Genomic DNA, 18622 nt, shown 5'->3' on the forward strand with positions numbered 1-18622 from the left:
CTCAAGGCATGCAAAGTAAACAGAAGTGAACGATGTCACGTTGATTGCCTAAGGCCCCGTAGCTGTGTGCTTCGACATTTTATTTCCTTTCTATTTTTTAATGTCATCCTGCGCAATCAGCATTGCAATGTCCACTTAACGTAACGATCGGGCTTTTTGCCAGCGTTCTAAGGAGTGCCTCAGGAAAGTGTACTGGGCTCCCTGCTATTCAACGTTTACATAAATGATATCGTTCACATAGACAGGACAGCAAAATTTATTACATTCGCGGAGTTCTGGCCCTGATGCGAACGACGGAGAAATAAGACATGTGCTTCTTCAGAAACCCGTCTTACGGCCAACGTCAAATTGTATCAAGATCAATACGAAGAAACCGAAAGTAACTTTATTTTAAAGCAAGGAACAAGGTGTCTAGACCACAGCATGTCCTCAAGTATGGCGATCAATGCATCTAGATTGTCAACAAGCACAAAATTCTTGGAGTGATATTTTCCGTGACACCGTATGCGGAACGTACAGGTAGATAGCGTGCACAAAAAAAAGAAAAAGAAAACCTTTCAATGGTCACCGGTGCGCTTTCTAGTTGTCGACATCTTCCCGTTTTCAGGGTCAACATACAAATTTACTATTCTTATTTTGCGTATAACATTACTTATTGAACATTGGTATGATTACAACAATAAAAGAAAACATTAAGACACTTCGTATTTTGCAAAATAACATATTGAGGAAGATTGCAAACCTCAATTATTTCGCTTCAACCCGCTTGTTGTTGTTGTTGTTGTTGTTGTTGTTGTTGTTGTTGTTGTTGTTGTTGTTGTTGTTGTTGTTGTTGTTGTTGTTGTTGTTGTTGTTGTTGTTGTTGTTGTTGTTGTTGTTGTTGTTGTTGTTGTTGTTGTTGTTGTTGTTGTTGTTGTTGTTGTTGTTGTTGTTGTTGTTGTTCGATTGTAGTTGTGTAGGACACAACTAGAAAAATATAGCATCTACACAAGAACTAATGGCGTACTTGAAATCTACATAAAAAACTCTATGAATGACAGCATTTCCAAATCTCTCGCACTAGCAATAAAAAAAAAACTTTTTTTTTTTCGAATAGCATCTTCCCTCAAGCGGTTCATTTCTTTATGAGTGTCGCATCTTTGCTGTCAAGACCTGATCGAGTGGTCACGCGTACTTTAGTCGTTTGGACTATTCTGATGTCGCAGTAATAATAAACTGCAGTCCTTGCAGCACGTGCAGCCTATCTATTATTTTGCGCAAACATTAATATATAAATAACATGCCCTTAAAGGAGTTAAAATTTTCTTTTGTAAACATGTAGTAAGCTTCATTTTAATCAGTTTTTTTTTAATATAGCGTTTCGTGGTATACTTACTCTAGTATTATTATGCTGCTACAAAAGTGTGTTACGCTTTTATAAATTGCTGTGCTGTATGTCGTTGCAGTGTCGCGCATATGTGTACACAAAAACATACAGTTAATACTTATTTCGACTTTCTTTATTGCTACAATGTATGCTTTATTGTTTTCTTTTTATCTGCTTAATGTTACTCTCTTGTCACTGCATAGTTCACTGCATCACTCACTGCGTAGTAGGGGATTAGGGGTCTCGTCAAGAAGTTGATTCCGCTTTTTACCCATAATGCCAGGAGGCTTTCCGGGAAATAAACTGCACTGAACTGAATTGAGTTGAATTGAATTAAATTCATTTCAGCATAATTCTTTTTTTTTTCTTCTCCTGAATCCCCGCCAGCCATCTCCGTAAGGCAAGGAATTAACGAGCGCATGTCACTATAGTGAGGGACTATCATCTCCTTGGCCTGCGGTGTACCACACTAGACGAATGTATGTGCCCCAGTGGTTGTGCGTCTCGACGCGATCAGGCTCATTGCGCTCTCCTTACTTTTCTGGAATTAACTAACTTGTGCTCACGTTTGTAACTTAGGGGCTGTTTCTTCTATTTAGCATTCTTTAGAAGCGTGACCTGCAGTGACGGGCCCTACTGTGTGTGACCTGTACTGTGTGTTTTACTTTATTCTTTGAGATTTGTCATCTTGCTCTTTCGTTCCTCTTTCCTCCCCTTCTTCCTATCTTCCATTTCTATGTTTCTGTCTCCTCCTTTCCGAAGAGTAGGCAGGCGTTGTGCCCCTTCCGGTGGCAGTTGCCAGCCTTGCTCCTCACTTTCCCTTTCCTGTGTATATGTTTTGAAATCAAATAATAATAGTAAGCCAAATCACCCTTATTATCAACATTTTGGTAATAAAATTTCAAAAGACGCTCGCACAGCACAGAGATACTCTCGCGTCAAAGCAAACAATCCGTGAATACGCGAGATTACCGTAGCGTTCACATACACTGAGCAAAAAGAAAAAGGAGTAGTAAAAAACTAATGCAAGCACACGGATTCTACGAGGCAGCCTATACACAAAAACTCGTTTTGCCTGATATCGCGTCATCACCTGTCAAGGCGCAAATATTGCGAAACATGCCTCTTAGCCTACTGTGCCGGCATCCCAGCAATGTCAGCAATCGATTTCAATTCTTTTTTTTTTTCGTGCAAGCTCCGGCATTAAAAATATATATTGAAACGGGTGCCTCTTACATCTGTGGTCGCAGTGCGTTTATATTGCGCCATCATTTAAAGAAAACGCGACGGATCAACGGCAAAACAATAAACGTATTTCAGCCACATTACGAAGCAGTCAACTTCTGGGGATGAATTCACGAAGCTTTTCTTTCGTAAGTGATCTTCGCCATTGGTCGGACGCATTCGCTAACATTACCAGCATCAGGATAGGCTGCAATTTGCTCTTACGAACGATTTCATTGGGTACGAGCTACTTGTGAATACGGGTCCTGCCCTGTTCTGTCGACGTGCCCAGAGCGTCGTAATACCACTGGCGCGACGAAGTCCGTGCCTTCTGCGAACTTTCTCTGACACTCGTATCAGCGGAGGAGAATCGCGGAGAAGAAGGGCATAGTTGAGTCGGAGATACCATACATATATACTATACAGTCGGTCCAGTCTTTGATAGGCGTCGCTTTCCGCCGCATGCGGCGTCTGCCCTTCCTGTTTGCTATCCTGTATGCTTGGAGAGTGAAATTTTGTTTCAAATCCTTTTCTACGGCACAAGATAGGATTCATATTCACAGATGTATTCCAATGTTATTTTGTTTGCTTGTTTGCTTGTTTGTTTGTTTGTTTGTTTGTTTGTTTGTTTGTTTGTTTGTTTGTTTGTTTGTTTGTTTGTTTGTTTGTTTGTTTGTTTGTTTGTTTGTTTGTTTGTTTGTTTGTTTGTTTGTTTGTTTGTTTGTTTGTTTGTTTGTTTGTTTGTTTGTTTGTTTGTTTGTTTGTTTGTTTGTTTGTTTGTTTGTAGGAACATTGCTGCTATTCGCGCTTGTTCCAAATGTTCAATGATTTCAAAATGACTGTGATGGCCCCCACCCCCTAATCAATAGCTAATACAGGGCATGTGAGGCGTTTTTTTTTTAATATGTAGATAATTAAACCCCTCTCATAGTTATTTCTTCCAGTAGTTCATCCCCTACATTCGCTCACAAACGAATATTCGAATGTATCTGATACCTCATTTTCTAATCAAATAATTTTTCCCCTTTTCGCAGAACTCTTACATTAATTTAAGTGTGTATAGCATTACTTACTGCGATTTTGGGACCTGGACCTGTGTTCACAAAAAAACTCTTCCGCTAAAATTGTCCCTAAGAGAAAATCCCAACCAACCCTGATGCTATACAACGTAATAATAGTTAGGAATCAAATATTACCTAATATTCTATTTGAGAACACGCTATTCGAAGGTACTTTTTTTTTTTAGGGCGATAGTCTTTCTTGGGCTACCTAAACGCGAAAAACTTTGTCTGTCTGTCGCTTTGTCTGTCTGCCACTCGATTCAACCGCCCGGCCAAAACCGATTCAACCGCCCGGCCAAAACCAACCAAGCTAGTAGCACTGGTAGCACGGGGTCATACACGTCAATATTATACAGCGCAAATGAAAACCTGAGGCCTATTTTAGGCAAAATATATGTATATAACCGTGATCCGCAGCTTTCATTTAATTAAGAATACACATTGGACTGGTTTTTACGTTAGTAAATAAAAAATCAACGCGTTAGAAACGGTGTCGAAGAGACGCTACGCGTTAAAAACAAGACGATTGAAGCCACGGCTCTGTAGCCAGCTTTAAGCCAACAGTAATAAAAGGTCCCAACAGATGGCGCGAGAGCAGGGCGAACGCGCGAAATTTGAATTGAATTCAGCAAACCCTCCATTACATCCATCGTGGGAGGAGTGAGAGGGGAGTGAAGATCGTGAGGGGCGGGATGGGGAGAAGAGAGGTTGTTACGTATCAGGGGCGGCAGAAGACTATCGTCTTTCGACGTCATTTGCTGCGAAGCAGCCATTTTTTTTTTTTTTTCGTATATATAGGAATGAAACACTTTTTTAGTCTCGAAGGAGACAGAATGATAAATGTGAGGGGACTGTTGTGAATGATTCTGCTACATGATAGCGGTGATTTCTGCGTTCTTGAAAATAAAGATTGATTGATTGATTGATTGATTGATTGATTGATTGATTGATTTATTTATTTATTGATTGATTGATTGATTGATTTCATTGATTTAATTGACGCACAACTGTGCCAGCTCGGAAAAGATAACTTCTGCTCGATAATCTTCAATCGTTCAGTGAGAATGGCTCACTTTTAGGCAGCTGATGTGCGAATTTGTTCCGATTCATTACTTGGCTAGTCGCCCCAAGTTTGCATCTCTTTAAAACATTGTGCGGGGCTGTGGTATCCCACAGCTTTACTTCAGCGAACTCGACACTATACGTGCGTCTGATAACATTCTTTTTCTTTGCTTTGTAACCGTCATTACCACGGTGGCCTCCGGTAACTTAAGGCAGTCTTATTTTTCTTTTTCTTTTCATTTACAAGCTTTTCAGTTGTCCAGACATCTAAATATTACACGCATGTGTCAATGTATATAGGCCTGATTATTATTATTATTATTTTATTAATTTATTATTTTGTTTAATGAATATTTTTATTTATTAAATAAATGAAACTTTTATTATTTATTATTATTTTTTATTATTTTTTAACCAAATGGGACTCCGCCCAAAATTCATATTTCATTTTTCTCTAGAAATGACAAAAATATTCGATATTCGTTTCGATATTCGGTTGTCGTACACTTAAACAAGTTGAGGTGAGTGATTCAGTGAGTGTTCATCTCGATGAAGTGAGCGAAGCGGTAGACAGAAAGAACCCAAGACGACCGACAGGAAGAGGGGGGAAAAAAAAACGTTGCATTTTCTGGTAACAGTGGTGGTGGTTGCGGTGCCAAATGCGTGACAGGATCTAGCCTCCCGACATGAGTTTGCCGTCAATTTTCCAGTCCCGGAGACCGCCTGCTCCCGCCCACCAGTGTGCCACTGACTCACGCATGTGCTTGCCACTTATCGCACGCGTAGCCTGTGCGCCTTAAAGGAAACTCTGACCTAACAGGATGCGAACCAAGAACTGCGCCACAATATTTCCTCACGTTGCGTTCTTGAAGTAACGGGTGACATATATGCGAAGGGCACATTTCCGACCACCCTCTCGCGATACGCAACAGCGGCAAGCAAAGTGTACATACAGGGGTGTGTATGTGTGCTTTTTTTTAATCGTACAGATTATATATATATATATATATATATATATATATATATATATATATATATATATATATATATAAAGGTTATAAACCAAGCGAGCGTGGCACTTTTGCAAAGGAGGTCCTAGGCAAGGCGGACATCTCTTGTCCGCTAATAACGTGAGCTTCAGAAGGCTAATTAACAAAAATATATATTACCTCTTTATTAGTGCCTTAGGGGTAGTTGTTTAAATGTCTATTCTGGAGGCAGTCACATTTTAATGCACCCTAACTTTATTTTTTATTTTTTTAATATTAGAAAGTCGCACCTCATTTGAAATATTCATCATCAAATTTCAATGGTGAATCGAGTCAATATAGGAACCGAGCGTGCCAGGAGCGCAGAAAAGGCGGTCCTGCTATATCAAATCAGACGGAAGCGCCCCGCAACAACAAGCGCGAGCAATCATGGAACTGAGCGTCTCGGCCATGTCACGGCCAGTCGTGGCAAGTGCTGATACGTACGGCCCGCTTTGCCTGGTAACTTGCATGTGCGGCTGTGTGCCATGTCAGGATTTGCTGTGACATGCTATCATTCGAACTTCATCCCAGACTTTTTTTACAGGGCGGTGCCGTCTGACGCGCAGCAGCACGCGCTCAGTTTTGATAATGCCTCAATTGAGCTTTGAAATTCGATTATGAATATCGCGAATTAGGTTCGATTTTCAAGGTTAAACAAAATGGGTGTGCAATAAACTGAGACTGCCTCCAAATTTGCCATTTACACAACTGCCCCAAAGGATCTAATAAGAAAGCTAATTAATAAATGCTGGTTAATTAGTATTCTGAAGCTAACGTTATTAGCGGCAAAGCATGTACCTAACATAGGAACTCATCTGTCAAAAGTGCCACATTCGCTGCACTCATAACTTTTTTTTTTTTTGATGAAAATTCTGTATGGTCTGACAAAAAGAACAGCAAGCATATGCCGGCAATATTGTCGGGTTTCCGTTGTATCAGGCAGCTAAAGCGATTTTATTCAAACAACCTCCAAGAAGTAAACGCAGAATTTAGAAACCAAAGAATTGACGCTGAGCCTTGTTTGTCAGATCTAATCACTCGCTTCTTGGTTGAACACCAGAGTTCCACATCTTTACAGAAATGGTATCGCACTATATCGCACAGGCCGTATCAATAAACTTATACTAAAGAGGAAGGTTTATAGCGTAAGCCCAACTCTATTTCTCCGCATTCTAATGTCATCTTCGGGTGATCGTTTCGAGCGCTTTAAAGCAGTCCCAAAAAGGCCGATCTTGTTCGGATGATAGAAAAAAGGGTGATCCGGCTACATTCGGGTGATTCCTTTCCGATCATCCGATTCCAGATGAGAGCAACGAAAGACGCTCCCAGTATTGCAGTCGGAGCAGCCGAAAAATCTGGTCGGTTCCCGGTCACGTGACCCCGCCCGTTACTATGGTTGCGTTGGCATCCCAGTTAATATGGTCCCACACTGTTAAAGGCACATTTTTGGTAAACTGTGAACTGGAACGCCACTGTATTTCGTAGAACAATTTAGGGCCGCATATCTCGAAAGTGGTACTAGTCTAAGTATTTCTCCTAAGCAGGCATGACTTCCCTACTTCTCGGCTTCAAATTCCCAATTACAACATGTGCCCTAAAGGTAGCCATTAAAAAGCTAACTGGCATAATTTAGTTAACTTTCAAAATTATCGCCGATTTTTTATGCTATTGCCCACTTAGCCACTTAGCCTATTGCGAACACGACAGGCGCCTAGAGACATGACAGTTCCTTTGAAAAATAATCATTCCGCATAAAAATACACCGCTAGTAAGCATGTAGCTTTTTTCGCTTTATACGTTCAACAGGTTCTACTTACCAAACTGCGATGTTTTTTTTTTTTTTTTTTTTTTTGCGGAGTTCTGTGCATTCTAGACTTCCCGCATCAATTTATTTGTTTTTTACTATACCGATTCCTTGGAAATATTTATTACTGAGGGTCTAAATCAAAATCTATACTCCAAACAGAGTTGGACTGATACTTTGAAATACAACAAATGTAATTGAAATCAGTTCAACGATTGTAAAACAAAGCACTTCTGTGTATGCCATGGATTTTAACGGAAATACTCCAAGTCAACATTTGATCAAATTATGCATGCTATAGATGGTCTCCATGGTTGCGTTTCAGTATCCTCGATCTCCGCAAAGACGCGGCGTACAATTGTCGTGGACAATGATAGATACATCTGCACTGTTCTCTCTGTTATTAGTGAAATGTCCACAAACGCTGAGATGTGAGCGCGTGTAAAAACATTGCCTCCGCAATGACTGGCCAATATTGCGGCTTCCCTTCGCTTTACAGCGAGATTGTCTGCTTAAGCGCCTCACCTCGCATCCCCCACAATATTTTGCGCGATTGCGCTCGATGTCGCCGGGTCGGCGCGTACGCGACATGCGGTGCATGTCTTTCCGGTTTCCGCACTTTTAACAGCGCGATACCGCACTGAGTCACAGAATGTGCAACGGCGCCAACGGAAATCGCGATGAAAATTTATTTCGCATACGTACGCGCCACGGCGTTGCGACGAAGAATGGTTGGTTGCGCGACGCCGTCTTTTTCGTTTACCGTGAGCCGCGTGTTTGTTTGCGCGGTTTCACATAAGATCGCAACATACGCATGCAACGTCCTGCTTCCACAAGTATAAGCGGGACTAGATCGAAGCGCTCAGAACACGGCGTTACCCATACCCATATTACCCATATGGCACGTTACCCATATTGCATATACATTGACGAGTCATCCGCAAGCAATGTACACGTCGACAAATATAGTAACCAGCTGCTCCGAACGCTATAACTGGTCTGACGCAGCTGCGCGCACTCTCATCTGTGTTTACTCTGTCTGCTCGCCTGTTCTACGAGACCAATGCGCGTATTGTTTCTCGCGGGGTAGAACGAAAAGCGGCTTCTACGTTGACGCTAACTGCTAATGCCCTGGTTATATAAGCTGTGTAACACTTTACTGCTAACACCCAATGCTGTCACACGGGATAACTGCTAACGCCTTATATACTGTTAAGTTGGGCCCGTACTCACAAAGCTTCTTGTTCGTAAGCGCTGTTTGACATCTGCCGTATTCCTTCTGTAATATTATGCCTGACATCTCGGTTGGCTAAGCGACTCCTCTTGCGAACACTTCAAGCGTAACAATATTTTTGTGAATACCGGCACTGAAATTGAGTCAAGGCTTGATCTGGGGAGTTTCACGTATAAATGCGGTTAGGGTTTTCTTGCGACTAGGCATAACCATGCGTTAGACCATATGGTTGAGGTCCACGTTAAACTCTTTCAGTGTGCTATATATATAACCCAAATAGAGAAAACCGAGGGGCCCGATTTTAACAGCGAAGCTGTTTAAGCCAGCCGTAATTTGTGGTGCGTATCAAGAACCTGCCGCGCCGTAGCCATGGAAACCCGGAGGAGGAAGAGGAGGAGGAGACGGCGTGCTCCTCCTCGCCACCTCACTGCCTTCCCGACCCCCGCCTCTCTTCTCTCCGCGGTGCGCTGAGCCAGGAGAGAAAAAAAAAAAAGGCGAAAGCTAGCACTAGGCCACGCAAAGCTCAAGACACAGCGAAGCTGGCCGACTGATATCGAGCGGCTAGCCTCCAACGCGTTCGGCGTCGGCAAGCGACAGCGTTCTTGGCACTGTGCCAAACTTGGTTAGCCTGCCTGCGTTTGTGGCATGCGAGGAGCACTGTCACTCGTAAGCGCCGACGCGTCCAGCGCTAGTCACGCGAAATGTCGCGAAAGGGAAGGTACCTCCGAAAATGATCGCTCGACAATACCTTCCTACATGCGTAGTTAAGTTAAACCAAGTTAAGACCTAGCAGCAACCAAGTTAATACCTAGCAGTAGCAGCCAGTAAACTTCGCTGTGCCTAAGCTTTGCGCGACCGAATGCAAACTTGCCTGATTTTTTTTATTAGTCAAATCATAAGAAGCTAACAAACAATCACGCATAGGGGATATTACTTGTAGTTTTAAAGTGAAATAATTTAAAGAAATGATAAAAAAATAGAAATGAAACTGGATGAAAAAACTACTGACCGCAGGTGGGATACGAACCCACTTGCGGCCAGTTGTTATATATATATATATATATATATATATATATATATATATATATATATATATATATATATATATCCCCGAACCATTTCATGTATTCCTTGACGAAGGCCGGACCCCGGCCGAAACGTAGGAAATAAAGCATAATTGCTTTCGTACGTGCGTCCTCAACCTACAAGTACCTATTCAACTGACACCGGCAGACAGTGATCCGGCAGACTCTCATATATATATATATATATATATATATATATATATATGTGTGTGTGTGTGGTGTGTGTGTGTGTGTGTGTGTGTGTGTGTGTGTGTGTGTGTGTGTGTGTGTGTGTGTGTGTGTGTGTGTGTTGTGTGTGAGTGAGTGCGTGCGTGCGTGCGTGCGTGCGTGAGTGAGTGAGTGAGTGCGTGCGTGCGTGCGTGCGTGCGTGCGTGCGTGCGTGCGTGCGTGCGTGCGTGTGTGTGTGTGTGTGTGTGTGTGTGTGTGTGTGTGTGTGTGTGTGTGTGTGTGTGTGTGTGTGTGTGTGTGTGTGTGTGTGTGTGTGTGTGTGTGTGTGTGTGTGTGTGTGTACATCCGCTAATAATAGCGGGAATTGGCTCTTACGCACAATTCTAGCGCAAGAGCTTTTTGTGAATAAGGACGTAGTTTTCCCACCGCTGAAGTGACACACGCGAGACCTGCACGTACGTGACGTCATCCTACTAACCTGTTAAAACTGACCCGCCGAGGATGATAAGGCCGCCTTTGACGAAGATAGGTCGACCTATCGAAACGTATAGGTCAGCCTCTTTGAGGCACCTTAACCATGTTTGTAACTTTTATACCACTTAAGCTATAATCGTACGACAAGCTTTCAACCAATCCTGATGCTGGACACGTTATATTAGCGAAGGTGATAGGCCAACGACAAACAGCTTTTGCGAATGAGAAGATTTGAGAACGTGGGCCCGAATTCACAGAAAGCTCGTACGCCAGGATTGTTCGTAAGAGAAATTTTCAGCCAATCCCAATGCTGGACATATCATTACCGAAGGCGATTGGCCAATGGCGAAGCGAACTTACGAACGAAGAACTTTGTGAATTCGGCTTGTGTAGATTTGGGCCAGTATTCAAAATTCAAAAACAAGTTCGTATGCTAGGACAGTTTGCAAAAGCAGATGCAACCCAATCGTGGTGTCACACATATTATAAGCGAAGGCGGACGCCAATCGCAAAGAGCAGTTACGAACAAAAAAACTTTGTGAATTCTGACCCTGGGGACGAATCCACAACGACCTTCGTTCGTAAGTGCTTTTCGCCATCGGCCGGCTGCCTTAATACGCTAATAATATGTATGTCCGGTATCAGTATTGGCTGCAGTTTTCTCTTACGAACAATTCTAGCGCAGTAGCTAGCTTTCGTGAATACAGGCAATGGTTCACGCAGACTAATCTCAGTAAGGGCACGTGCCCTCAACTATGCTGATATTTTGTACGGCACATGCAGCTGCGTGCTGGACGAAGTTGGAATCGCAGTCTGCTTAACGATCGCTGTCTCACTGCAACCTCGAATAGCGCCTGGACGCTTCTTTCGACAGCGCATAGCGCTAACGTAATTTCAGCGCTAAACAATCGAACTGCACAGCCTTGACGTTATGATACCTCAATATATTTCTTACTCTCTGTCTTGCTCCCAATGGCGTGACGCTATGGCTTCATGCGTTTCCGCTTACACAGGTCGCCATCGAGCTTTATTTTAGCATGTAGTCTTGAGCACTTGTCACTTGTCCGAAGCGCAGGTGAAAAGAGCATGCTTTTTAGTGTCGGCCTCCTCAGATTCATTCATTCATTCATTCATTCATTCATTCATTCATTCATTCATTCATTCATTCATTCATTAATGATTCAATGTTTTGCGCTTCTTTTTTCTTGCTTTCTTCAGCGAATGGTAAATCTCACTGATCTGCAAGCGTAAACAGCTCGAGCTGAATACAGGCCGAGAAGAATAAAGAAACTGAAAGGAATAGAACGGTTGACATGATCGTCAAAATTTACCTCGTAATCCGATTCTTTACCTGGAAACGCTTTGTAATAGTGCTTACACATGTGGTGCCATCGCCGAAGAATTGGGAACAATATTCGTAAGTGCCCGCTAGTTCTTACTATTTCTCGAGCCGAATGAACAAAGCATATCGGCCCCTATTCACAAAAATTATTTTGCGCTGGAACTTTCGTAAGAGGACGAGCCAGCCAATCCCGATGTTAGACATTATTAGCGATAGGCGCCGGCCAGTGGCCAACGTTAGGATGGAAAACTGGGCGTGTTGATTTAGCATATTCTGAGGTGAAATGCACCTTCTCTGTGTGTCCTCTCTTACGTGTGTCGTTGTCTACGCGCCTTTCACCTCAGAATGACCAACAGTGCTTACAAACAAAAAGCTTTGTGAACTCGACCCCTTATTCGTGAGAGCTCTTGTCATGTGCCGGCCGCTTGCATTTATGTTTCTAACATCAGGATTGGCCGGCGCCGGCACTTACGCGTACGAATAGTTTTATCGTAGGAACTTTTTCGTGAATATGTTCCCCTATTTATTGCCATTTTGCGCACCTCGGACTACGTCTATGTATTACACACGGTTTGGTGCGCGCCATCGTTGTTAAATGTGAATAAACCTGACATGCTGAGTTTGTGTAGCCTGTTTAGCCGTTCCTTGCTCCCTCCTTTCATGTCGTTTGTTTGCTTGCTATCTGAAACAAACAAATCCATGCGGATAACGGACCCAGGCAATGTCACCGTATAACGGTATAACTAATTAATTTTGGTCCACCCAAATGTCTGCGCCTCATAGACAAACGGAACAACCACTTATATCACAGAGATGTTCGTTCATAAAAAACTATCGTTCGCTGTCACCACCAGCCGGCTCCTGCTTTTAAGCACCGCTTTTTCGTTCGAACTTTTTTTACGAATACGGGACCGAAGCCTCAAAGCGTTAGTTCCGCAAGTTTGTTTGTTATAGGCAGCCTGCGTTCGATAATAATATGTCCAATGTCACGTTTGGTTTGACATCATGTCTTACGAACAGTTACAGCGGGACAACTTTTATTGCGCATACTGACCACGGACCACGATTACGTGCAGGTTTCCGTTTGCCAGCGTGGGATTGTTTCGTGCAATCGACAAATTCAAGGCGTAACAGCTGCCATCCGTCACGACTGCGGCCCTCTCCCCTATACACTGAATGCTTCCAGCAATCGTGCTATTTATATGCGGATGCTGATTTATATACGAAGGCATGAGTTATATATATGCCTAGCAACAAGGCACTCGAACGAACCACAGATTCCGCCCCACCTGCCCATTTTCTTTATTTGATTTAACGACCCCTGGCCCCTTGGTCATCCTATAGGTGACTTCAACGCGCATCGCCAGCTATGGAGAAGCACCAATTAAGATCGGCTTCAGACGGCAGATTGACGGCACCCCGTTCTATACCTGCGGGGCACTTGGCTTGGACTTGACTATGGTTTCGCGGCGCTAGGCTGCACGCAGCGCAGCGTGCACACACTCTCTTCCCCTTTCCCTTACCCATTGCAGGGTAGCAAACCGGACGCTCGTCTGGTTCACCGCCATGCCTTTCCTCTTCTTGCTTTCTCTATTCATTTTTCAATTCTTGCATCCCTCTGTCGACCTTCCTTCATTGCTGCCATATCAGATCAGACAGCTCTGCTTTAGTAATAGTCGGCTGTTTCAATATGGCACTCATGAAAGGGAGGAAATAGTCATACTGGCCGCGCTGTCCGGCTATAGTATTATATGGCTGACCGGTGACCAGCGGAGGATGGCAAGATAAATATAAGCAAAGGACAGGGAGTGAGGGTAAGAGAGAGGATAGATCGAGGATAGTATATCCATATATAAAGGTCGGTCCACCGACCGAAACTGTTGGGCAAATAAACCGAAGATAACCGCGAAGTTGTGCCTATCATCCCTCTAAACACGTTTGGCCAATTGAAAGTTCGAGTCACTATAAAGGACTGACATGACATTTTCATGACATGACAAAGGACATGACATTTTCTTTCAATGGCTGCCAAGTCACTGTGGTATCTTTGGAAACGAGCAAGCGGACGCAGCCGCTCGATCTTCACATACCAGTACCGATTGCGTCGCTATCCCTATGTCCAGAACAGACGCAAGCAAGAAAGCTCCGTGAGCTTGCTCGCGAGCTTACGTTAGCCCACTGGAATTCAACGGACTTTAAAAACCAGCGCCTCTGTTCCCTGGATCCTAATCTGAAGCTCCGCCTTCCACGACGGGAGGTAGCTCTCATTTCTCGCCTAAGACTTGGAGTAGCTTTCACCAACGCGTACTCCTACCTGATGGGAATGGCCACAAGTCCAGATTGTGAAACTTGCGGGTGCAAAGAGACTATAGCACATCTTCTGTGTGATTGTCGTCGTTTTAGTGCACAAAGGAAAGTCCTCAGAACCAGTCCCCTTACGGAAGCCAGAATTCTTGGTCCCTGGTCCCAGCCGACGACGGAACGAACTGCTTTAAAAGCGTTAGTTCGGTTTTTAAAGGAAACAGGACTTCATGAAACACTATAGAATTGTGCGGACAGATGTGTTTTTTCTCTTTTTTTTAATCTTCTCTTGTTTTCTAATCTTTTCTGCCCTTATCCCATCCCCCCGTGCAGAGTAGCCAACCGGACACTTCACCTGGTTAACCTCTCTGGCTTTCGCCTCTTATTTTCCTTCCTTCCTTCGAGTCACTATATATATCCTTTTCTTTTTTTCGCCGGACGGTACCACGCGCACTTTGTTGTGTCTGGGGGGCGAAACCCAACTGCTCCATAGGAAAAACTCTGTTTGTTTTTGTTTTTTCAGAATCGCGAGGCACGCGGCTCGATTTAAGTTTGCCCTTTTGCCCCGCATATTTTCTCTGCTCTCATATCTGCCTTACTTATTATATTACTCTTTGATCGCACGCGAAACTCGCGCAGGCGATAAGGAGACGGAAAGCTGATGTGCGACAGCGATGAATGAAAAGCGTGCCGGCCGCCGAACACCGGCGCTAGCGTCGAGCCGTTCGTTGCCGACCGCGGAGCGCGATTGCAATGCGAGCCGTCGGCGGCTCGAAGAAGAAGCGCTTACCTGGCGACTGGGCGAGGCTTCGCTGCGTACGAGTCCGTCGGCGGCGGCGCACTCCGAGCCCTCGACGCCGCAAAGCAGCGCTGTGCGAGATCGGCGAGAAGTCGGACGGAGTGTCGCACGGCGTCGGCACGGAGGACAGAGCTTGCACTGACGGCTTCCCCGCCCGTTTCCATGGTTTTGCTCTGCTTCGCGTGACGTCATCGGCGGCGGCGAGCCGCCAGACGCGCTTCGACCGAGCGGGAGCGCTGCGCCGGTTGGAGGAAACGAACTTCAGCTGGCGGGTTTCCTCACAATACCCACTGCAGTTCGTCCCATTATTATTTTTCTATCTTTCTATGTTTATTGCTGTCCTCTCTTCTTTTTTTTTTTTCCTTGGACACCTTTATCGCTTTTTTTTTTGCGATTTTGTTTCTGTCCCAACCAACCGATACAGCGCCTAGTTCCCCCCTTCCTTTTCTTCGCCCTCCCCCCCCCCCTTTTTTTTTTACACTCCTTTCTTCGGTTTCTTGAAATTTCTTTCAACTCTTTAAACGTGCCCAGTGAGTCATCGTGTTTTCTGTTACTTCTTTAACGAAATTATAAAGGCTTCATATAGTTTCCATATGAATATACAACTATAAACAATAAGGGATTATTGCAAACGCGCTGAACGTTTCGATCAAGTTGTTTTCTTCCTTTCCTGCGTTTTCTTTTCATAAGCATTTTCTTATCGTTCTCCTCCTTTTATATTTTCTCTTCTTTTCTGCATTCGCTATATCTGGTTTCCGTAACCTCCCGCGGTCGACGCGGCACGCTGCGCATCGCAGTGCAGAGCGGCAATGCACTTTGTGCCATCCCATTGTGTGTCTCCTCATATAGCAGTGCGGCGTATATCATACGGCTCGGGGAGGATAGATGCCTCGCTTCCGACTGCGCGGTGCCATTCCATGCCTTTCGAAGCGCTATAAATGGCGGTCTTCGGGCTTGCGTCGTCTGAGATTACCTTTATTATTATTTTTTTTTCTACTTTAATCTCTGCTCTTTCTTCGCGTTCTTTGACGCATCTCACGCAACCTCACGACCTCACTGGAAGGTCCGGATTTTTTTTTTAACTTTTTTTTCCAGAACACGACCGGAAGCATTCACCACGTCATGCCTATAGGCATGCAACCTTAGCAGAGCTAGCCACCATACCAGCGGTGATATTTTGCGTGCCAACACAATCGCGCCTCCAAGATCAATTGCTTCGTTAAATGAAAACAGTTTGACCCGGTTGGTAAAAAATTTTAGATGAATGCACCTCATAGTAAACAAAAGCAAAGTCCAGCGGCAGTCTCTAGGCGACAACCACCACCTAGCCTTTACCTTTATCCTTGATTCTCTCTCTCTCCCTTCTTTCTCTTCCCCTTCTCCTTTCCCTCAGCGTAGGGTAGCCAACCGGACTCTTGACTGGTTAACATCCCTGCCTTCCTTATCTCTCTCTCTCTCTCTCTCTCTCTTGGAATTTGGAAGTACTTGCTATGCTGTCAATATATGTGCGTTGCTATGGCGTAGGTCAACATGCTCACTCGCGAGAACACCGACTCATTTTCGCTCCACACTGATTCCACAGACATGGATCGTGAGTAGCGAAGGGTGAGTAGACCTAAGCATGAACGGCGAGTGAATGCGAGTGAGTTTGAGTGAACGTGAGGATTAACAGAAGTTCCGGTTAATGTGAGTACGAAACTAAAGTCAGTGACGGTGATATTGAATGTATGCGTGAGTATCAACGTGAGTGATTGTCCGCTAGTGTGAGTAGACGTGAGTATGTATGTGAGTGAGCGTTGGTGAGGGAGACTGGACGCGAGTATGAGTCATGAGTGGGTGTCGGTAAATGTGAATGGAAGCTACCATATATGAACGCGAGTGAGTGAGGGTTAGCGTGAGTGGGCGTGAGTGAGTAGTACATAGCCTGCGAAAGTATTGGTGAGTGAGTATGACTAATGGTATCGGCTTAGCATGCCGGCCCATGCTGGCCGGCTTGAGAAACAAATGATTGTGAAGAGCGAAAGCCGCAAGGACGCGCGGCCCGCACATTATTTAGCCCATTATGTATCTCAAGCCTAACCAGTTCGCCGTTATTATATGTATACTCTCTCCTTTGCTCTGCATTGCAGCAATCGAATGCTTTAGCCTAAGGTACCCAAAGTTAAAGTGGGGGCCAACAGATGGAAACACACTGTGGGATAAAAGTTCTATAACCAGGGGTGAAGAGCCTCAGACAGGCTGTCTGACCTTTCGATAGGCGGACCTATCTCTGTGCGACATTTGAATCGATTTATCGATCGGTCACTTTCGGGAATACGATCACTTTTTTCGGGAGATTTCGAAGCTGCTCGGCACTGTGCGAGGAACGCTATCACCGAACACGCCGATACGTCCGGTGCCGAGTCACGCAAGATCTCGCGAAAGGGATAGTATTCCCGAAAGTGAGCGACTGAGTATAACGTTCACGCGTATAATACGCGTGAATTACCTTACTTAGCTAACCCACGTATATATGGAGCTTAGAAACCCCAGCCTTTACGCTTCAGTTCAAAACTACAGAAGAGCCGAACTTAATGCCATAATCCTTTTTGTAGCTCTATCACCAACAGTCCAACAATAGACACACTTCTGTTGTATGTGGAACAAAGGTCCAAATCCTATTTCCGTGGCGCGAAATTATAGTGGATCCGGAAACCCAAAATATGGTGATGTGGAAGCCGCGACGATACCCGACTGGCAACGTGGCAACATGCTATACGCATGCGTCAGGGACTGACGTCACCCAGAGCGGAGCCCATGAAACAGACGTCTATGCAAGTCCACCGCAGAATGTCAGAAGCGTCTCTCAGTATACTTTCATGATCGTGACATTCGCATACCGCCGAAATAAATGCGTCGTGAAAAGCACACCATCACCACATCAGTATGTGCATGTTGTCGTTTTTTTTTTTTGTTGTTTTTTTTCATACCATTATCGTGCGTGTGCCCAATCGCAGAGCGAACGTGCTCCAATAGGGCGTACGAGAATTCTCGAGACTTTCGCTTCAATATGCGGCAACCAGTTACTACCGCAAAAAGGAGTTGCAACCTAGCAACTCATCCGTTATGGGAGCACTTTTAAAAAACTAAATTAGTTGGTCTGACGTCACGAACTTACGGGCTATGACAAAGGCCGTTTGCCGAGATAGGCAGACTGTGATAAACGCCGTTGGTATAAGGAAAGATTCGCCATATAAGAATTATGCAGATCACACGCCCATGTTGAAATCTGTGCAAAGCGAAGGTTTCGTGAAGCGGTTAATTAAACCCACTGATCAGTTCACGGGTCCACGAATCAGTACCGTAAAAGGTTCGCGTCATCTATAAGTCGGGTACAACTTAAGGAGGCAGGAGATGCCCCGCCCAGATGACCGAAGCGCGGCTGCCGATTGCCTCCGCAACTAAAGAAATAGTCCTGATGACGCGACTCGGCCCAGTTCGAAGCGCGGGCGACCACGTTCTCCGTCGGCGGGGTTACCAGACGTCCGGCTCATGACGTCAGTCTAGAGTGCACGCTCATTGGTGTAGGCTCGTGTGTATCCGCCTTTGAGGGGCAAACACCGCACTGCTGCGGGCTGATGACCGACCTCGATGGCACCTATTTTGGCGAGCGTACTCGTTACTAATTTTCT

General features: G+C 44.6%; 1 protein-coding gene across 3 annotated transcripts in view; it reads right to left on the reverse strand.

Moving 5' to 3' along the window:
* LOC119450217 (adenosine deaminase-like) overlaps nt 1–15180 on the reverse strand; it is a 35172-nt gene extending 19992 nt beyond the window's left edge. For 2 of the 3 annotated variants that reach the window (XM_049665723.1, XM_049665722.1), the window contains exon 1: nt 14943–15180. The gene's annotated coding sequence lies outside the window, so the exon portion shown is untranslated. The remainder of the gene's footprint in view (nt 1–14942) is intronic. The other variant, XM_037713601.2, reaches the window with a different exon arrangement.
* Nucleotides 15181–18622: the final 3442 nt, after the last annotated feature.

Source organism: Dermacentor silvarum, chromosome 4, assembly GCF_013339745.2.
Source record: "Dermacentor silvarum isolate Dsil-2018 chromosome 4, BIME_Dsil_1.4, whole genome shotgun sequence".
Lineage (NCBI taxonomy): Eukaryota > Metazoa > Arthropoda > Arachnida > Ixodida > Ixodidae > Dermacentor > Dermacentor silvarum.